The sequence below is a fragment of the Aotus nancymaae genome, unplaced genomic scaffold, assembly GCF_030222135.1.
Source record: "Aotus nancymaae isolate 86718 unplaced genomic scaffold, 86718_ANA_hifiasm-v0.15.2.pri h1tg000057l, whole genome shotgun sequence".
NCBI lineage: Eukaryota > Metazoa > Chordata > Mammalia > Primates > Aotidae > Aotus > Aotus nancymaae.
Window position 1 is genome coordinate 15,600,432 of NW_026988471.1, and position 21,607 is coordinate 15,622,038.

Sequence of the window (21,607 nt, forward strand, 5' to 3'; positions counted from 1 at the left end):
ACACACCCATATTCACAGTACCCACACTCACACATACCTATACACACACAGTTATACACATCCACATATTCACATCTACACACACACACAAACCACACACACAGCCATATCCACACCACCCACACTTACACATACCTATACACACACAGCTATACACATCCACATATTCACATCCACACATACACTCACAAACCACACACACACACCCATATCCACAGCACCCACACTCACACATACCTATACACACACAGCTATACACATCCACAAATTCACATCCACACACACTCGCAAACCACACACACACACACCCATATCCACACCACCCACACTCACACATACCTACACACACACAGTTATACACATCCACATATTCACATCTACACACACACACAAACCACACACACAGCCATATCCACACCACCCACACTTACACATACCTATACACACACAGCTATACACATCCACACATACACTCACAAACCACACACACAGCCATATCCACACCACCCACACTTACACATACCTATACACACACAGCTATACACATCCACATATTCACATCCACACATACACTCACAAACCACACACACCCGTATCCACAGCACCCACACTCACACATACCTATACACACACAGCTATACACATCCACATATTCACACCCACACACCCACTCACAAACCACACACACACCCATATTCACAACACACACATACACATCTACATATTCACACCCACACACCCACTCCAAGCCACACATAAACACACATACATCCAAACCACACACGTTATACTTACACACTCGCAAGTCCAGGCCTCTCTAGCTTCGAAGGTTCAGCCATCCCAGAGGCACACTCATCTCTGTGCGCCCTGATGTGAACCATATTTACAACTCGCTAGTGGCTCCAATAGTCTATGCAAACCAAAGGCCTTCAGGATCCTACAACTTAAGGTCACTCCCCCATGGTGGAAGCCACATGGCTATCACTGGTTATGAGTGGGTGAGACCCTCCGCCAGACAGACAGAGTGGGTCCTCAGAGAGGAGAAGCTGATGATTTTGAAGTATCATCAGATACCGAAAGAAATGTTAAGCTTTTAACCTAGAAAAAGTCAGAATTATGATGCATTAATAATAAACTCAAGACAAAGATATAAAGAAAGAGAAAACAAGAGAGAAAGATAAGGTGAGACAGGGAGAGGTAGCTCAGGGGGTCGGTCCCCAGTCCTGTTTACCTAAATGTTCTCTATTTAAACACCTAGTCCACACAGACACAGGACCCTACATAAACTATTCCATTTCCTTGGACAAATCTTGCACTGGCCCTGTGCTCTACAATAGAAAACTTTCACCCTCCTCTCTGACACCTCCTCAATAATGCTTAGCTACGGTCTAACCCCAAAAGCAGAGCAACATTGGAATGGCCATTGCCATTAGGGCCACTGCCAATGGCCATGCTTGGTCAAGCAGCCAATGAGACCTCGTGGGCATCAGTGGTGCGAATGGCCAGGGCCAAAATAAATCTGACACAAAGCAGCCAAAGGCACAGACCAGTGCTGTGGAAGAAGTAAAGGAAGACCCCGGAGGGAACCCAGCAGAGCACAGGGAAACTTTCTGCATCCCTCTGGAGGTCAGCCTGGGGCTGGAAGAAGCTCCCAGTACACCCAGCCAGACAGCTCAGTGCTTCCCACTCTCCTTCTCTGTTGACGTCCTAGCCTCCATGTCTTAATTCTCAGAGAGACAAAGGAAGAAGTCATTTACTCAATAACTCAGTTCCTAGGGGCCAGGGAAGGGAAGTGACAAGCTCAAGCTCACTCAACAAGCCAAGAGCAGACCCAAGATAAGAACCAAAACCTTCTCACGCTTGGCTGAGGCTTTTCACTTCCCCATGCTTGCTCTTTTAGCCCTGGTTCTTCCTCACATGGGTAAAATGATGAGTAAGATTAAAAAATTCCCTCTACCTTCCCCTCCAAGGCCCAAACCAAAACTTAATTATGAGCCACACTTGATCAAAAATTCCCAGCTTATTTTTACTTCTCAGAAAAAGGTTTTTTTAAAGACTTTGTCCCAATGAAACTTGAAAGCTCATGTTTTTAAATGTTTTATGGCTGCTGTTTTGTTTTTGTGCCAAGCACGGTCATTTAGTTCAGTTAATTGACAAAATATAAAAATGGCCATTAACGCTTTTGATACGCATGAGATGGGCCATGTCACCATACCCTCTAATAGCCAAAGGTAGGATATTCACTTGTGCCATCTGGACTTTGCCGACACAGTGAGTTCTTTTAGTCTTTTTGCAAGATCTATAAACTCTTCTTTGAGACCCTTTGCTCAGAAGTGCTTCCTTTTAGAAAGGTAAAGAGTACATAAGCCATATATTATGTACATGCCCAGCAGGGTCTGAGTCACTCATCTTTCTGCTGAAAACCTCATTCATCTTGAGTGTAATACATAAAAGCTATAAAGAGTCTCTGGGCCAGCTTTTGCTTTCAAATGCATGATGAAATAAACTTCCCATTTTCAGAGCTTTTTGGAGTTTGGACTTAAAAATAAGTGAATGTATATGTGTCAGAAAATAGCTTATGACCCCATTTATTACTTCTGAAGGTACGAAAGGACCTGGATTTAAAACTGCAACACTCCAGAAAAAAAATACACTCTTAAAAAATAGGAAAAACACTTAGGATCAGGAGATTGATCATCTAGTGTGTGTACAGTGCTTGATGCTGACAAGAATCATTATCCTTGTTACAGTCTAGGAATAATATGGCTAGGTTCACTTCAGGCATAAACTGAAGGCTGAAAAGCTAGAAACACAAGTCCAGAGGGGCTGACTATGTGGGGCTTTTTCAGGGACGATTCAGGAATGTGCAGTCAGAGAAAGGAGAAGTTTCACGTCATGTCGTTTCCCACCCAGAACAACAAACAAAGAGGAACCTAGAGGGTGTAGCAAAAACTTTACAAACAAATTTTATTCAAAGATCAGGCAAAACGGAGGATGGATGGATATTTAATTTACATATTCCTCACCATATTCCTGAGACACAAACATTATTATCTTTAGTTCACAAACTGGAATACTTAGCAAGCTTAAGGAATTTGCCCAAGGGAAGGGCCAAGATTCCATCCAACCCAGGTCTGTTTGCTTCCAAACACTTGCTCCAGAACTTCAAGAAGCAGATGTCACTTGTCTGGATTTCAAAGAGTTGTAGTAGCTGAGTTTTTGTCTCAGCCTTGGAAAGGCCACTGGTCTCAGTTCCTCTTTTCCGTTCTTTCTCTTTCTTTCCTTTCCTTTTTTCTTTTCTTTTCCTTCCTCCCTTCTTTTTTCCTTCCTGTTCTTTTCTCTTCATTCCATCCATCTACCTATCTATCTAACCCCCCCAAGTTTCTGTGGAACAGAGAAAGAGCAGGGGTGTCATCTACATGCATGTCTGTCACTCTGTAAGCTAAGAATGTAGTTATCTTGTGTTTCTTCCCATGACTGCAAGCTGTCCCATGGAAGGGCCTGAGAAGTAAGTCGGATACCACCTGCCTCGACTGGGCATGATCCACAGCTTGGCAAGGCCATATGCAGCACTCACTGCAGGCTCAGCTCATTACTGCTGGGTGGCATCCTCCATAGAGGTGGGCTGAGCAAAGGACGCCCTGAAGGACGTCAGCCAAACACAGAAACACCAGTCACAGGGAAGCACTTGAAATACAAGCTATACTTCATTCAGTTTTAGGATACGGAGGTTCCTCTGGCCAGCAGAAACTACCACTCTTTGAGATGAAAGTTCTACCCAAGACACATGCTAATTAACTCCACGCTCGTCACCTATGCACAGCTCTTATTTCTAGTGTGGGCGGTACAGAGAGATCAGGCTTTGAAGGCACACAGATGTGGTTTCAGATTCCAAACATGCCACCTTTCTAATGAGGTGACATTATGTAAATTCCTTAACACCTCTGGACTTCTGTTTCCCCATCCATAGAATGGGGATAATATCTGTTTCAAAAGTTCTTCAGAAGATTGCTAAAAGTGGGTACAAAATGCTTATCATTGTCCTGCTGACAATATCCTAAATGGCTCAGTAGGAACATAAGACTCAAGAGATCAGACAGCTTATCAAAGCCCAGGCTGCTTGTGAGTGGGCAGAGTGACTCTAAGACCCCAGGGCTTCTTGGACTCTCCACTTGCTCTTGCAGCATGAAGCTTCTCTACTTGAGGTGACTGGGAGCCAGCCTCATGGCTGTGGCTGGAAAGGCCTGCATCTGGTTGCCAATGCGAATGAGAGAACTTGAAGAATGTTGGGATAGGTGTGTGTCACTCATTGTTCCTCATGATCAAAAAATGATTGTGCATTTAGTTTGGAAATTCAGGAGTCATCAAACTAAATAATAATTTTTAAAAAAACCACATGAACTTAAAACAGAAGAGCACATTGCAGTAACCAAGGCATCTGTGAGGTCAGCCTCCTTCTGCATTCATGGTGGTGAAGGCTCCAGAATATGGGAGTAAGCTGGTGCCTCTGTGCCACTCCTGTGTCTCTGCTTGTCCCTTCTCACTGTCATCAGTCTTTTATCGGAAGCCTCAACCAGAAAGTTGTTTCCTTTCTGGGAAGGAAAGCAGGGCTTCTCAGCTCCTTGAGAGGATTCTTTGAAGACACACTTGGTTCTCCGCATCCCAGCTCTCTCTTGGCAACCCTGCTAACTAAGACGGCTAGGTTTTGCCTCTTCACCTGTCACTAGAGGAAATGAGCCCAAGAGCTTACTAGAATCATCAGGCTAGATGTGGAAAGGCCCTTTCAAGTCATGAAATCCAGCCTTCCCATTTCACCAACAGTAAAACTGAAGCACAGAGACCTGCTCCTCCCTTACGAGGAAGTGAGGCCTGCAGCTGACAGCTGAGCTTAGGTGGGCAGCCTTCCAGGACATGCGCTTTTCTGCTTCGTGCTCCCTTTCCGTATAATGTCAGGTGTAATTCAGGTGCTCCACAGAGAGCGCCCATGTGGAGGGAATGAACTCTATTTTAGTAAGAGTCAAAACAACGCTTCCCTCTTCCCCCAGCACACGGCACTCTGTATAACACTGGCCAAGCTCCACTTGGACGCGTGTTTCCTCCCCTGTTTCCACCGTGGAGGGAGAGCCACCTGAGAGCAGGGGTGATGTTGTATTGATCGCTGTATCCTAGTGCAACACAAGGCAAGAACCCACCCCATACATATTTGTCAAATAACTAATCTTATTTTTATGCTTGATCCATCATAAAACTGCAATTAAACTCTTTGGGGCACTCCATTTCCCCAGTTTCATTTAAAAAATCTAATTATCTATGCCATACAGAATTTTTATTAGAAAGTGAAGTCATTAAATAAGCAGACACCAGACTCAGGCCCTGAGATAATTGCAAATAGAAACGCATCTGTCTGCAGCGCTAAGCTGGACCTGGTAAACACACTGCTGGGAAACATGGCAGCCGTTTTCAGCTCTTGGATTTCTGGGGAAAATGGGGTTCTTAAACCAGGAAACTTAGGCTTCTAAATTACACAAGAAAGGTTCATGAGCACTTCTATAACTGCTTTTCAATATCTCCAATTTCCTAGGTGATAGCTGTACTGACAGACTGAATCCCAGCACTTTGGGAGGCTGAAGCGGAAGATCTGCTTGAGCCCAGGAGTTCAAGACCGGCCTGGGCAACGTGGAGAAAGCCCGCCTCTACAAAAAAATAAAAAAATCTTGGTGATACACACTTATGGTCCCAGCTTCTCAGGAGGCTGGGGTGGGAGATCTGGAGAGGTCGAAGCTGCAATGAGCTACAATGTCATCACTGCACTCTGGCCTGGGTGACAGAGCATGATCCTGTCTTAAAATAAGAAAAAAAAAATAGACTGACTTCAAATCACCTTTGTGTTTGAAGAGCCATCCACTCATATGTTCTGACCTTGTTGTTTCTCCTGTCTTTGTATCCCTGGAAAGCAACTGTTATGCTTTCCATTCATAGATTCAATCGCAAAATCTTGGCCTGCCTAAAGGTTCAGTTTATTTCAGTGACAAACCAGCAATCCATTCTTGGGCAAAGGAAGCTACTTCTAGCACCATCAAACATTTCCCCTTAACTCAGATGTGTCAAACTCCTCTTCTATTTATCACTTGTAGAAACAAAACCCCAGCCAACTGCAGAAACCCTTCTTAAGGCTATGTTGAGAGCTAAATCCTAATAAACTCTAAATATTTACTAAGAGACTGAGTTACAACGCTGACCGGTTCCACCCCTGTTAAAATCTGCCTGCATTATCCAAACACAATTATTTTAGGTCACTGACATGCCAGCCAAGGAAATGACAAGACTGTGTACCACAGCACAAAGAGCAAGTAGAACCTAGCTTTAAATTCTGGTCCTGCCACTTCCGAGACGCTAGACACGATGTAAGGGACTTTACCTTTCCCTTGGGGTTAAATGGAGACAATAATACTAATGTCACAGAGTTGTAGTGATAATTGGGAAAAATGTATATTCATGTTTATGGTAGCTTAAAAGAAAGTTCAACATGCTCAGAATAAAAAATATGAAGCATTCATTTTAAAGTATTCTCAGAGATAGAATAAGTTTCTAAAAGTCAGGGTGTTTATTGCCACCTCAAATCTGTTCTCCTCTGAGAAATGAAAAGTGTTGGCAATTCCTGCATTGTAGTGGTATTGTGGGACATAGCTTATCTAGTGAGAGATAACTTGAAAATTAACCAGCAGTGCTAGGAGCCTGAGCATAGGCAATTTTTAACCTTCTCAGATAATGAATGGATCTCCAAAGGCTAGAATTCATCCAAAGAGCTTTGTACCATGGTTTTAAGGGGACCCAGAGGCCCAGTAACTGAGAACACATTTCTAATCAATATAACTAAATAACAGCAAGTCTACTGTGAGGCGGGCACCATGCCAGACCCTTTAAATACATAAGATCATTTAAATCTTAGAAGGCAAGTATAATTATTGCAATTTCTCAGATGTAAGAATTGAGACCCAAAGAGGTTAGATGCACCTTCAACCACAGCTAAGACAAGGCAGTAGTGGAGGAGTCTGAACTCATGTCTGACTCTTAAGACCACTTTCTTTCCAATCACCATGATACCTTGTCAGGTAATTCATGCAGCCACTGAGACAAGACTTTAACCATGATGAAGTAGCAACTGGAGGCTTCTATGAGAGGATGAGTCAAAACTCAGTGAGAAAGGCAGGCCTGGTTCCCCACCATGCTTCTCTCCCCTACCCTGCTCACAACGGCTGATGAGTGGCTCTCTAGCCATCACTCCATTGCTCCTCAAATGGGCAGTGGAAGGACAAATGCATTCAGCCACAATGCACAGGCCACCTGATTCAACCCTCATGGGTGACTTAGTCAAGTGGCCATCTCTGCGCCCACATCAGCCTGCCCTTCCTTTTATCACACCACCTCTCTCACTGTATTACAAAGATCTTTTCTCTTGACTACATTTTTTTTTTTGAAAACAGAAAAACTGTTTATTTTTTGAATCCCTCGTTTCCAAAACTGCATTTGGTACAGAGCAGATACTCAATAAACGTAGGGTACATAAATGAATTAAAGGATTCAACATCAAGGCTGGGCAAAATGCTTCTGGAGGATGCGTCTAACACTGAGATTTTACAGCCTAATTATTCCTAAGTCAGTTCTCAATCTCTGGACAGTGGTTCAGGGCTCTCTTTAACACTGATATCTCCCAAAAGAACCAGGACATTATGGGTCCTTGGGTGTTTCAAAGTGTTCAAAGCACTCCCTGCAAGCTATTCTATTCCATCCTAAAAGAACAAGGAAATGTGGCCAATAGGATAGATGATGTCAACCCCATTTTAAAGACTGAGAAACTGAGGCTATATGAGTGAACTGATTTTCTCAAGGCCAACATTTGACACCGAGGCTGCTGATTCTCTGGTCTTTTCGTGCTACCATAATACTTGCTCAGCTTACTTTTAACAAACCTAGAGCGTGGCAACGTGAAGGGAGTACTGACGCAAAAACACCAGGGAAGGGAGGGAACAGCCACACTGGAGACCCCCTGACAGCTGACAGTGGGTGCCCCTATGGCCCTGGGGAGCTATGAACTCCCTGCCCAGGGCTGGCTTGGGAGGGTCTACTCAACTCTGTGTCCCTGACTTACCCGGTTGCATCTGGGCCTGGGAGCAAAAGTTAAACTGAATTCTTCTTGGTGCTGAGTAAAAACAGGAAGTCACAAGTGGTTCACTCTGCTCTCAGCTGGGGTCCTCAACAGTTCAGGTCAAGGGTACACTTGGGACACACCAGGCAGCTCCCTGGCAGCTCCCTCCACAGGAGTCCAGCAGGGACAGGGAAAGTGGAGACACCTTCCGAAGAGCCTCCTGGAGTGCGGGTTTAGGCAGCTGGATTGAGGAGGTCTCTGTGGTCCCTCTGGGACTGGGCCAGGGAGCCCAACTGAGATGAATGTATGTCAGTCTCATCACTTTTCCATTCATTCAACCAAAACTGAGGGCTGACTGTGTGCTCAAATCAATGTGACCTCAGGGAAATAGCTCACTTGCTCTGAGCTTAGTTTCCTCATCTGCAAAGTGGAAAGAGCCCCTGCCCCACGTGGCTATTGTGAAGATGAAAGGAAGTAACACCAGTGAGGCCCTTCACCACATTTGGGATCTAGTTTTAGCACCGAGGCACTATGCGCCCACTATGTGCTCAAGCTGTGATGCTGCTGCCCCCTTTCCAGAGCCAGAGCCCAGAGGCAGGAGGGAATGTGGGCAAGTCTGTTCCACCTCGCTTTCCCACTCTCCCCTCACAGGAACCCAGGGCCAGCAGGAGGTGAAGTTCTGCCAGCCCCCAGCCTGGGCCCAGCGCCCATGTTTATGACTGTTTATTTCAAAGCAAGTAGAAAGGAGAAATTAGAGCCATGAAAGACAGGACAACAGACCAATAAAAACCAGCTCCCAGAAGAGTCAGAAGGAAGAAGACAGGCAAAACTGTCACCATAGCAACACAAGACAGTCAGAAGCACGCAGGAAAAACAGCCCCTGCTCTGCCTCCTGTCTCCACTGCAAAGCAAACCCTCGCCCCCAACCGGAGATCAGTGAAAGCTGACAAATGATCCACCCAAAGATCCCTACTCCCTAAGCCCAGACTCGGCTAGCAGCCGCTCTCCTGCTGCTGGCCCAGCACAAGTCCCAGCCTCCCAGGGTCCCAGATCAGCATTCTGTGCCCTGGGGACTCAACACTGTGCAGATGGCCCATCTCCCATCCAGAGGAGATAGTGACTGGTGACAGAGAGGAAAGTTTCTAACAGGGAAAAAAGGAGGGTCACAGAGGTTCAGGGGAGATCAAGGCCCTAAACTCCAGCCCCATGACCCTGTCTGGAGTTCCCTGGGGAGCAGGCGGGTAAACAAGGATGTGGGAGAGGACATCAGGCCCTGGACCCAGAAGGGTCGCTCCATCAGTTCCGGACCTGGCACTCCCCAAACAGTGACTGGGGGAATTCTGGGCATGAGTGGGGAAATAGCTTTGGAGGCCTTAAATGACAAAGCTCGTGGCCCTGGTCTCTGGGGATATTGGCTAGCAAGTAGGAGTAGCTTGGAGGAGGACCCAGGGAAGGGCTGGCCCATTTTGACAGAGAATGTCTCCTGGCAGATAAGACAGGTGTCTCCACCAAAAAGCATGGCTGGCCTGGGACCAGCATTTTGGGAAGTGGGTCAAATTGTTCCCTAAGCTCAGTATTGGAAAAGTGTCTTTTGCCAAACTGGGGTTCTGGGTTCTGATGGGGGAGAGAGGGTGACGGCAAGGAGTGCTGGGTCCCAGGCACAGCAGCTTTCTGGCTGGCTAAGACCTTTTGTGGCAGGTGGCAGCAGAAGGGTCCAGGTGTACAGGGGAGGGGGAGAGAGGACCATCCCTCCTTCTGGGGTTGTAGAGTGTCCAGGAGCCCCGGGCCTCGGGTGGTGGGAAGGAGAGGATTGGGGTCCCCCGCAAGACTGGAGCTTATGATACCTGGGGGTAAGTGAGTGAGGGACGAAGGAGGGTGGCCTGGGAAAGGAACACAATCAGGAGGCAGCCACCGCAGAAAGGGGGCAACGGGGCACAAAACCGGACCTCTGGCCGGCGAGCGCTGGAGAAGGGCTCCAGGACCGGGTCCTCCGCTCTGCCTCCCTCCCGAAGGCTGCAGGGGCGTCCGGGAGGAGAAGGGTGGCCGGGAGGCGCCCGCCCCGCCCCGCGGTGCCCCGCGCAGGCCGAGCCCCGAGCCCGCAGACCCCCGCCCGCGCCCCTGCCGCGCCCCCAGCCGCGCCGCGCTCACCGAGTCGCCGCCGCCCAGCTCCGCCGCCCGCTCCGCCGCCGCCGTGGACGCCTCTCCCGCGGCCGCCGCAGCCTGCGAGACGGCCCCGGAGCCCCGCCTCGCCCCGCCCCGCCCCGCCCCCAGCCCGGCTCGCGGCGGCCGCCCCGCCCCACCCCCGGGGATCCCCACCCGCGCTGTCACCCGCCGCGTCCTCACCCTCGCCCGGACGACCCCATCTCCTTTCCCGCCTCTGCCCTCTGCTCCCAGGAGCTGATGCGGACCCGCGGAGCGCGGTCGCCCCCGCCCCCTCTCAGCCTTGGCCTCTTGGCCTTGCCCTCCCAGAGGAAGCCTGAAGCAGACCTTTCTGTTTCTCCACACCGAATTCCTCCACACCCACTGTTGCCCTCCAAGAAAAAGGAGAAATCCCCGCAATCTCCAGACGCACATTCACCTTCAAATCCATGCCCAGCCAAATCATCCCAATCCCTAGGCCCGCTCCCAAATTACTTGAGATTCTGACCCAGCCTCGCTCCCAGTTCCTTTTTGCTCATCCTATTAACAGATCTCCAGCCTGGGGGCCCGCAGTTATCTCATGGGACCACAGTAAAGGCTTCCCAAAGGCTTAATCCAAAAGATGTAATTAACCTTAAAGAGTAAGTCCGCAAAAACACTTAAAAAATTCTAGGATGCAAAAAGAAAGCATCATTGACAGGATCATTGTTCTAAAACATCTGCCATGGAGGCTTTTTGCATTAGAGAGAGGGAGATTCAGGAAACCAGAGAGGACTCAGCAGTGCCAAACAGGTTGTGAGTCAGAGCTCCTGTTGAGGGGAGGGAGAGCTCCTGCGGACCCTGGCTTCGGCTGCTTCCTTTCCTATTCCATCAGCCAGAACATCATGAAACATGTGTTAAATTCCCATAGTGTGCCAAGGTATGTGCCCGACCCTGCACAGGTTGGGGCCCTGTGTGGGCTGGGATCAGGAGAACGTGCTGGGGCCCCTCTCCTTTCTGAGATCCAGGGTGCTTCTCCTGGAAGGACTTGCTGCCCACGTTTCCTTTGGGCTCTGAAAGGCTCTCCTGAACTCCCCACAGAGGCTCTTGGTCTGTTTTTCTGGCAAAAATTCACAGAGGTCAGAAAGGCACTGCCTAGTTAGAGTGAAATTATTTCCCACTTGGAAGGGGTCCTTAGGACCAGAAAAAAACACTTTCCCATTAACTTTTTGAGTTTTCCCGATGCCCTAGACCAGCCTCGTTTGTCAATCTCCGCAAAGGTGTTTTATCTGTGAGTGTTCCTATGAGAAAAGCCTTCTTGCCATGAGCTAAACCATGTCTACTTCACACACACACACACACACACACACACACACACACACACACACACCCCTAAAATTTTCTGGCATAATCTGTCCCCCTTGAGCTTGGCCAGGTTTGGGGACCAGCAAGGACTCATCAGCCACAGACACCATTCATCCCATAAAACACTATCATTTCAGACCATGCGAGGACTTTTCACTTTACACCCATCTGTCTCTAATAATACAGCTTGTTTGTGAGTAGACTATTTGATGCCTGAGATTTCACTTCCACACACTTAGAGATGGCTTCTGTTTGAATAATTGAGGAATACCTGCATAGTATTGCCCAGCCTATTATGAAATAATAGGGTTGTCTAATGATCAGTGTGGAATTTAATAATTGTTTCCTAAGACACAATAACCAGATGAAAGTCTTTTAACTTTATCAGTAATACTAATAACAAGTTTAAAGGTTATTATAATAAAGATTATAGTGAAATTAAACTGTCATTTAGGAGGCAGGTAAGTTGAGATGGATTTTCAGGTGGTTGACACTCACAATGTTTGCTAAAACGAACCTTAGTATCTTAATTAAATTAAATGTAAACTGAGCTGTTCTAGTTTCAAGGGCCTCTTTTTCATGTGTTTGTTTTTTAAAAGAGATTGATGAAGCATGGATGACGTGCCAGGCACTGCTAAGTGATGGAATAAGGACACAGTTCCCTGGTCTTGAGGAGGACAGACAGGCTGGCTGTGGAGACAGTCTACAATAGAGATATGTTCCATGTGGGCAGGAAAAGAATTCATTGTGATTGGGGGAAACTGAGAGCAGATTCTTGAAAAGGGCAGTTTTAAGCTAAAATTAGAGGTGGGAAGTTAAACTTCAATACGTAGGAAGTGGGGACAAAGATACTTCACGTAGAGAGGCAAAGTGGAGCCTGGGTGAAAAGTGGTCCGGGGTGGCCAACGTATCAGGGGGATCCCGCAACATGGGACAGAGATGCAGAGCTAGAACATCAGCCTGAGAATCTGTACTTGATCCTGGGAGCTCCTGGGGACCAAGTGTCCTTGACCAGAGTACCAAATAAGGAGACTGAGGAGAGGTTAAGGTCCTTAGCAACAGTGGATGGAGAAAGAAGAGGAGGCAGCAGTGCCCTCTCCACCCACTGAGACCTGTCCAAGACCTTGTGAAGCATTCCCTCTAAATCACTCAATGATTTACATTTCCCTTTCCCACCTGACTCCTTTCTCTCTTCAAAGGACCCTTTCTGCTTCTGGACTTTCGATGACATGCCTACCTCTGCCATCTCAGCTACCAAAAATTATTTCTTCCAATGCTAATGGTGGCCTAGGGGAGAGTGTGATACCTTGGCTCAAACTTCTGTCCTCTGCGTATTTCTATAAAATTGACAGTCTGAACCACTTACTCCTTTGACACATCACGTGTGACAGCTGTTTCTCAGTAGTGGCATTCAGGACTTTTCACATAAACAAGTTTCTCTGGGACAGGGACTTATTAAATTTTTTCTGAGTCACAGATGAAACCGTAGATTTGAAGTCAAAGCTGAACATAAATCTGAATTCTGCCACTCACTGGATACTTTATCATTTGGTGTTTTTGTTTTCTCTTCCATAAAATTGGAGTAATAAAATCTACCTGAGAAGGTTGATGTGAAGGCTATTATAAACTGCTTTGTAGCTGTAAAAGAAAAAATATGTTAAGTGTCGTGTGTTTGTGTGTGTGTGTGTGTGTGTGGCCTTGTGGTGCCTTGAATTGCACTGGGCATGTAGGAAGTGCTCATTTCAAGCTGTGTTAAAGTGCTTATTAACCCACTGGCTGGTGGATTAATTCATAGATAAGGGCAGGGCAGGGAGACAGAGGAATCCTGTGTGCTGAAGCTTGTAGTGCTCTGTGCTTGGTACTCTGAGAGGAAGGAATCTTTATTTTTGCCCTCCAAGCCCACTAATCTCCAGCAGGAATTATATAATGTTTTCCCCCTGGCATTACTATAATGGCTTCCAAAGGTGGTGGGTTTTCTTGCCAATTGCTGGCCGGGGCCCCTTTATATAACTAGGGGTTTCTACGGAAACATGGACTAGGCTTCAGAGGGAGCATAATAGATTTGATTATAAACATTGAGCCAATTTTCACAGCTGACATGCTGCACACTTCCTTGTTGCAAAAATCGCAGCCCAAACTGTGTAGAGAAACTTTGTGATGGCTGGAAATCCTTGCCTGTGGCTGAGTTGGAGCACACGACTTAAGAGCTCTGCCTCTACTCACTTTTAATCACTGAGCATGTCAGGCTCTTCCAGACCTTCCTTCCTTTACACATGGTTCACCACTGCCTTGAATGACCTTTCAACCTGGTCTGTTCTTTGAGTTTCTACTCATTATTTTTGAAAACTGATTCAAAAGCAACCCCTCTATAATGACTCCTTCAGCTCTCCATGACCAAGTCAAGTGTTCTTTCCCATGTGCTTCATAGACTAGCACTCTACAGGCACACTCACCAAGCTGTGATGATTGGATAACTTTCTACACAGCTGATTCTTGTTATGTGCAGTAGCTATATTCTATAAGTCATCTTAAATACTGAATAAATGCTGAGCAAAAGCTTCTAGGGGAAATGTAGGGTTAAGCTCCTGTAAGCCTTTGGTCACATATTTGTCAACTAATGAACACATAAACTTGCTTTATGTGTGTTTCTGTTTAAAAATAATTTATTTAATATACAATGTGGATTCACTAACATTGAACTTGGCTGGGCGTGGAGGCTCACGCCTATAATCCCAGCACTTTGGGAGGCCGAGGTGGGCAGATCACGAGGTCAGGAGTTCGAGACCATCCTGGCCAACATGGTGAAACTCCGTCTCTACTAAAAAATATACAAAAGAAATAGCTGGACGTGGTGGCACAGGCCTGTAGTCCCAGCTACTTGGGAGGCGGAGGCAGGAGAATCACTTCAACCCGGGAGGTGGAGAGTGCAGTGAGCCGAGATCACACCACTATACTCCAGCCTGGCAACAGAGGAAGACTCCGTCTAAAACAAAAACAGAAACAAAAAACACTGAGCTCATGGTAACAGCACTATAACTCATGCCTGAACGAAGTTTATATAACACATGTATTTTCTCTGTAAGGAACCTCCCAGCCTTCTTAGAAACACTAGATGCCTCTTCAGCACTGTGCTTGGAGGTCATTATTTAACAGTGAAATCATGGTCAACAAGTACAAAAATGTGAAAGAAGTGTAGCACTAAACAGATCACAAAAAGGACACTCTATAAGAGTGGAAACAAGAAGGCAGAATATGGTCTTGCTGGACCTCAGCTGGGAACGTGCCTGTCTGGGCGCCTCAAGTGCTTCATGCTTGGGGCATGTCTACAGATCACAAAAGCGATGGAGTATTGAGTTTGAGGTTACAAATAAATTTTAACAGGTAGGCAATATCACAAATCAGAATCTTCTAGTAGTGAACAGCAACTGTATGTGCCTCCAGACTAGACTATGAGCTCTTTGAGGGCAGGATTGATGCTTTATTATTGGTTTTTGTATCTCCTCAACACCCAGAAGAGTACCCGACAGATAAAAAATATTAATATTTAACTAATGCCAGTTGGCTGAGTGAATCGTTCAATCTGGCCTTGCATTTCTTTAGATTTTTTAACAAAATTTAATAAATGTACATTAATAAAGCACAAAAAAGTGTTGCTGGTACTTTTCCCATATGAATGTCAAAGATCTGATTTGGTTCCTGCCAGTTATTTGATAAGAGCCCCCAACTCTGGATGTAAAGAGCATTCTATTTAGAATAGATTCCTCGCATGTTACAAATGTAGATAATACATTTGTTGACTTCCAAGGTGAGAAAGAGTATAAACATCACCATCCACCTTTCTCCCCCAAAAAGAGAAGTGGGAGATGAATTCTCAGGATTTAGAAAAATAGAGTCAAATGATAGCCAACACTGAAGAAAGAAAAATTACATAACCCAGGAAATGTAAGGGTCACTGGTGACACAGTGATAATAGGGAAGGAGAGTAGGGGCAGGGAGGTTAGAGAGACCATGTAGGAACTTTGCATACTTCATTGCCCCCAGTCTTGTTTCTCACATTCATAATTAAAATGGTTGTAACAGGACTTGCCACAAATAATTGTTTTTGCAACTAATGTTTATTGAGGGCCTACTGTGTACTAGACCGGAATGTTAATAAGATCACGAATGTGCAGACCATTAATGAGTAGCTAGCACAGTGCCTGATGTAACCCAGCGTATTAGTTTCACATTGCTACAAAGAAATACCTGAGACCAGATAATTCATAAAGAAAAGAGGTTTAACTGGCTCACGGTTCTGCAGGCTGTACTGAAAGCATGATGTTGGCCATCTCCCCAGCTTCTGGGGAGGCCTCAGCAAACTTGCAACCATGGCTGAAGGTGAAGGAAGGCAGGCACATCTTACAAGCCCAGAGAAAAAGTAAGAGAGAAAGTAAGTGAAGGAGGTATCACCCACTTTTAAAACATCCGGATCTCCTGAGAAGTTACTCACTCACTATCATGAGAGCAACACAGAGGGGATGGTGCTAAGCCATTCTTGAGAGCCCCGCCCCTACAATCCAATTATCTCTCACCAGGCCTTACCTCCAACACTGGAGATTACAATTCCACTTGAGATTTGGTGGGGACACAGGTTCAAACCATATCACCCAGCTACCAAATTTAAAAAGTGATTATAGTTATTTTCATGTGCAAACAATTTTTTTGTTCTTTCTGTCTCTCTCTTTCTCTCTGATATGGAAACTCTCAGCATGTGACTTCTATTTCTTTTAAGTCCAAATCTTCTGATACTTTTTATAGGTCAGTTGATCTCATTCTTTGGCTGGCCAGGTAAACCCAGAAATTGCTGATTGTATCTATTGTTGGCACCTTTGACAAAATGAGTCTGCCCCTTTAGGGTACTCAAACTCACCACCTTCAAAGCTCACAGTCTCCAAAATCACCACCATCGAAGTAATGACACCTATATGCTAGTCTTTGAGCAGGGACTTAGAGCATTTAATAGACATATGCAAGTCATCTATTCAACTACACAAACAGGTAAGTAGGGGTCACTTATGACTATACCCATTTATAGCCTGGAAATTAAGGCTTGATGTAACTTGTTCAAGTCATCAACTGAGTTTCAGCCACAGCCAAGAAATTAAAACACGGGTGTCATGACTCATAGTTTGGGACCAAGTCTTAAATTCTTTGGACAACCAAATCTTCTTCTTTTACTTTGCAAATGCTTTCTTTGCTTTTCAGAAAGTATGTTTGTGAGCAAGTGGGCAGGTCTGATTCAGACATAGGCCAGGGTTCTCTCTTCCTATCAGAGATTCTGTCCTCTTTCTCTCTCTCTGTCTCTCTTTCTTTCTCTCTTATTTGAAAAGTTTCAACAAATCACTTCTGTTCCAAGTCCTGATCCGCGGATACTTTTTCATGGGTTTGTTGATCTTAACCTTTAGCAGCTGAAAAGTACAATTTCAGTACTAAGACAGTGTTAAAATTATCGTCAAACAGAATGGTTGACTCTGTAAAGCTTCTTTGTAAGCTATTCTAATATTATATTAATATTTCATGTTTAAATGCCCATTACTACATGAGACAGCTATATAAATGGCCATATTCATAATTTTCAGCCTATCATATTTACCTTTTAACCCTGTAACTAAATGAGGAATGCCTTAGAATAGTGATACTTGCAGGAAACTTGCTATCTTTAGAATTCATATTTATTATATCTTCTTTATTATCCCTCCTTCAGTCACTGCCCAGATCAACCCCTTATCAATATTCACCATAGTTATTTTAACAGGTTTCTGGTTGGTCTCCCTGCCTTCATATCTAGCCTATCTAATTCACTGTCCACCCTGCATCCCAAGTGACCTTTCTAAAAGACAACTATGATCATGGAATCTCTTTATTGAAACTCTTCAATGGCTTCCTGTTACACTAGACCACAGTCTTGCATTCTCTGCAGAACTCATATGGCCAGTTATAATCTGCCTTTACGTGTTCTTTCTGCTGCATTTCTCTCCACTCTTTAACTCGAAATATATCACTTCTATCTGCTTTTGTAACTGCTATTTCCTCTTCCTAGAATGTATCTCAAAGTGTTTTAATTCTGCCCATTATTTTCTGGGGTCCTGAAAATTAGAAATTATACGCACACATACACACACACACACACACAAAAAACACACACACACAACGTTTGTGTTCTCAATGTTTGATATCTAAATATATAATATAAACTTAACATAACTTAAACTTAGTATTGACCTCTAATATAAGCTTAATCATATCCACTGAATTGATCTACATTACATTGAATCCTCAAGATCCAGAGATTAGAAAAATTGCCCTTTCAAATTATTTCTGGAAAAGTACAATCAAACCCGGAAGGGCAATGTGATAACTTTTTCATAAAGAGGCTGTTTGGATGCTTTTGTGTGTGTATGAATAAAACAAAACTCCACGATGTCGTGTGATCTGAAAATAAAATCCACATTAGTGATTATTAATCAAATCCAACAAATAGTTCTTGGCTTCTGATGTCGAAACACTTCCTTTTCTCACATGCCAACACCTCTACGTTTTCTTTGTTTTAATTATACTAAGCGTCCTTTTGTTCTTCCTGGGATATTTGCCTGGAGGCTGGGGCAAACTCTAAATAATAGTCATCATCATTATAAAAAATAGTACTTACACAGTCTATTTTTAGAGCGGAAGACAAACCTCCAGGCATGCCCAGTATGACCCTGGCAGAGCTATAGTGGTTTCCTGAAGACAGTCTTGGGCTCTCGAATATTTCACCTGTCTCATTAGTGTCACTCATGTAAGATGGCAGCTGCTTCATCTGATAAACTCTATCAAACTGCCTCCCATCTGTTAGTGAGAGAAGAAATGGAAAATTTTAGAAAATCTGGTGGTTTTATGTTTACATATATAAGTGCTGTTACTTTTCTGATTTCTGGGTTTCATCTATACCTAGGCTTCAGTGAATCCATTTAATGTGGATTTTTTTTTTCTATAAAGAAAAAAGGAACATTACCTTTTATTATACATAGTTAAGCATTTACAGCTTTTAGAATCTCAGAGGAGGAGGGGCTTTAGGCATAATCTAAACCTATTTATTCATTTGACAGACAGAGAAACTGAGGCCCAGGGAGGGAAGGTGATTTCCCAAAGTCATAAGGCAAATAAATGGCAGAGCTGGGATTCAAAACCACAGCAATCGTGTGCTGCTTCCAGGCTGGTGTTTTAGGGTCTCTGATAGTGGACATTCACCCCGCCTTCTGATACGAGCACTAAAGTTTACAGCTTGTTGCATATCTAGGAGGCTCGTCTTCTGTTTGTAAATTATCAAGTTCCTTCACAATTTCTCATGGATCCCATTGGCTTCCATTAAGTCTTATCTCCAGGAAGAACGAGTGTATATAGCAGAAGGACCTGGCCAAATATGTGGACAAGAATCAGAATCTGCTCTTCTAAACAGGCAGAGCGATAGAGTGGCAAGAGCTTGCGGTCCTCGTTCCTAGGTGATGGGAACAGCTCCGCTTTGAATTCCTTGTATGATTTTGGGTGAGTCAGCAAACTTCTCTTGTCTCAATGTTTTTATTTGTTCACTATGGATAATAAATACCTGCCCTGCCTACCTCATAAGAATGTTGAAAGAATCATGTAAAGTGACAGAAGTGAAAAGACTGTGAAAAGCAAAACAAGAAATCATCATTTCATGTAGCAGAAGAAACACAGTGGAATATGTTGGCTTTGTTTATTGCCAAAGTGGCATGCATATTAATTTGATACTCCATTTTCTGCAGGTGGTCAGAAGTTTTTTTTTTGGTTGTTTTTTTCTTTTGCTTTTTTTCCCCCTACCAAATATTGAATAAATTTTATATTTTTATATTTTTACATATTTCAGCTTAGTAGAATTGACCCAGAGGGAAAAGGGAGAAGGTTAGAAATAGCAACAAATGTACCCAGATGTGAGTTCAGGACATTATGAATACTTCGGTTTGAAAGAAGTGATGGGAGATTTAGAGAGTGGTCATTATAGATAAATTTTCTGATTTTTTAAGGAGATTCTACTAGTTGTTGAAAGTGATGGGTGAATGTGTCAGTAACTAAAGTGTGATTTCAGCATGCATTTATTTCTTCTTTCTTATTTTTTGTCTTAGTGTGATAATCTAATTCACACTAAGGAGTAATGATTGAGAGGTTCTTACCTCATTCTAAGGGGTACGTTGACAAACATTAATGTAATAAACATCTATGTTCTTGCCACCCAGAATATTAACATTTTGTAATTTGGGCTTCAATTTTTCCTTTTATGTAATAAAATTAATGTTCAACTGAAAATTGTAAATCTTAAATTTACAGTGCCAAGTCACGTCTGGTTCTTTTCTTTTTTGGGGCACTGAGAGGACTACATTTCTCTGCTTCCTTTGCAGCGTCATGTAATCAGTTCTGACCAATGGTTTGTGGGCAGTCATAAGTCACTGCTGGATTGGAAGCCTGAATTGGCAATGTGAGCAATGTGAGATGCTCCAACAACTTGTACCCCTCCTGTAGCATCTTGGAGTTATAACCATATTTAACCCAACTGACACGTCTTCCAGCCCCATTCCCATTTTTCTCCTTCCAGAGACAACAACTAACATGAATTTGTTGGGAGTCTTTCCATCCACACTATCTGAACATTCTTTAAACAGCTATATACATTTAATATATTGCATAGTTTTAAAGTTGATGTAAATACTATCACATAATATTCTGGTTTTTTGTTTCTTCACTCAATAATATGGGTTTTTAGAATGTTCCTTCATGATAACTATGTAATTCTGTAGACTATATATATATTTAGTTTTACCAGATATTGACAAATACCTCTTTAAAATGGTTCTACTATTTTATTGCTCATAGTAACAATGCATCAGCATACTGATGTCTCCATATATTTTCCGGTATTTCTGTTGTCAAATTTTCTGGTATTTTTTATTTCTGAGATTTAATTTTATTGTTTTTATTGTCATTTTCTTAATTACTAATGAGAGACTGAAAACTGAACATCTTTTCATATGTTTGCTGATTTTTCAGGTTTTCTTTTCTGAAAAATATCTAAACCTATTCTTTACAATTATAGCTATTATGCCTTTTATACTTTATAATTTTATGGTTTACCTATTATTATTTATGAGAGTCAGATATTATTTTCTGAATATTAATTAATCATCTACTCTACGTATTGCTAATTGCTTTAATCTGCAGCTTGCCTTTTCACTTTGTTGTGGCGTCTTTTATCATCTAGAGGGCTTAATTTTGTTGAAGCCAATTTATATTCTTTTATAATTTCTGGGTTTCTTTTTTTGTTTCTTCTTTAAGGAAACTTTTTCTGACCAAAAGTCAAAAATATATTTTTTCAATGTTTACATCTAATGTTAAAGTATATTTTTCATTTTGATACATATAAAATAAATTTTGGAGAATACTATAAGAAAGGGATCTAATTATTTTATTTTAGGAAAAGCCATTTGTGCCAACACAGTCTTTTCCATTTTGTTTTCTAATATCTCTTCTAACATAGACCAAGTTCACATCTATCCCTGTTCACATACTACATTGTTCTAATTAATCTATTTTTATAATGTATCTTCATCTCTGATATTTAATGTGCCCACTTTTTTCTTGATTTTTAAACAAATTTCTTGGCTTTCTTTGGAATTTTCTTTTTGATATAGATTTTAAAATATATATTTGTATATATGTATATATATACACACACTCAGTCATACATATATATTAATGTGTGTGTGTATATATAGACACTTCACATTATTACTATTGTGAATGAATCATTTTGCTATTGTGGATAAGGGATTTTTAATTAGTTATTGCCAACATGTAAGAAGTTATTGATTTATATATTGTGATTTTATTTGTAGCAATCCTGATGAAATCTTTTACTGATTTTCAGTATTTGTCGTATATATATAT

The 21,607-nt window shown here is 43.3% G+C and overlaps 1 protein-coding gene across 1 annotated transcript in view; it reads right to left on the reverse strand.

Moving 5' to 3' along the window:
* Positions 1–10,342, reverse strand: part of CYRIA (CYFIP related Rac1 interactor A) — a 111,010-nt gene extending 100,668 nt beyond the window's left edge. The window contains exon 1 of the mRNA XM_021669019.2: positions 10,295–10,342. The gene's annotated coding sequence lies outside the window, so the exon portion shown is untranslated. The remainder of the gene's footprint in view (positions 1–10,294) is intronic.
* Between the last annotated feature and the right edge of the window lie 11,265 nt (positions 10,343–21,607).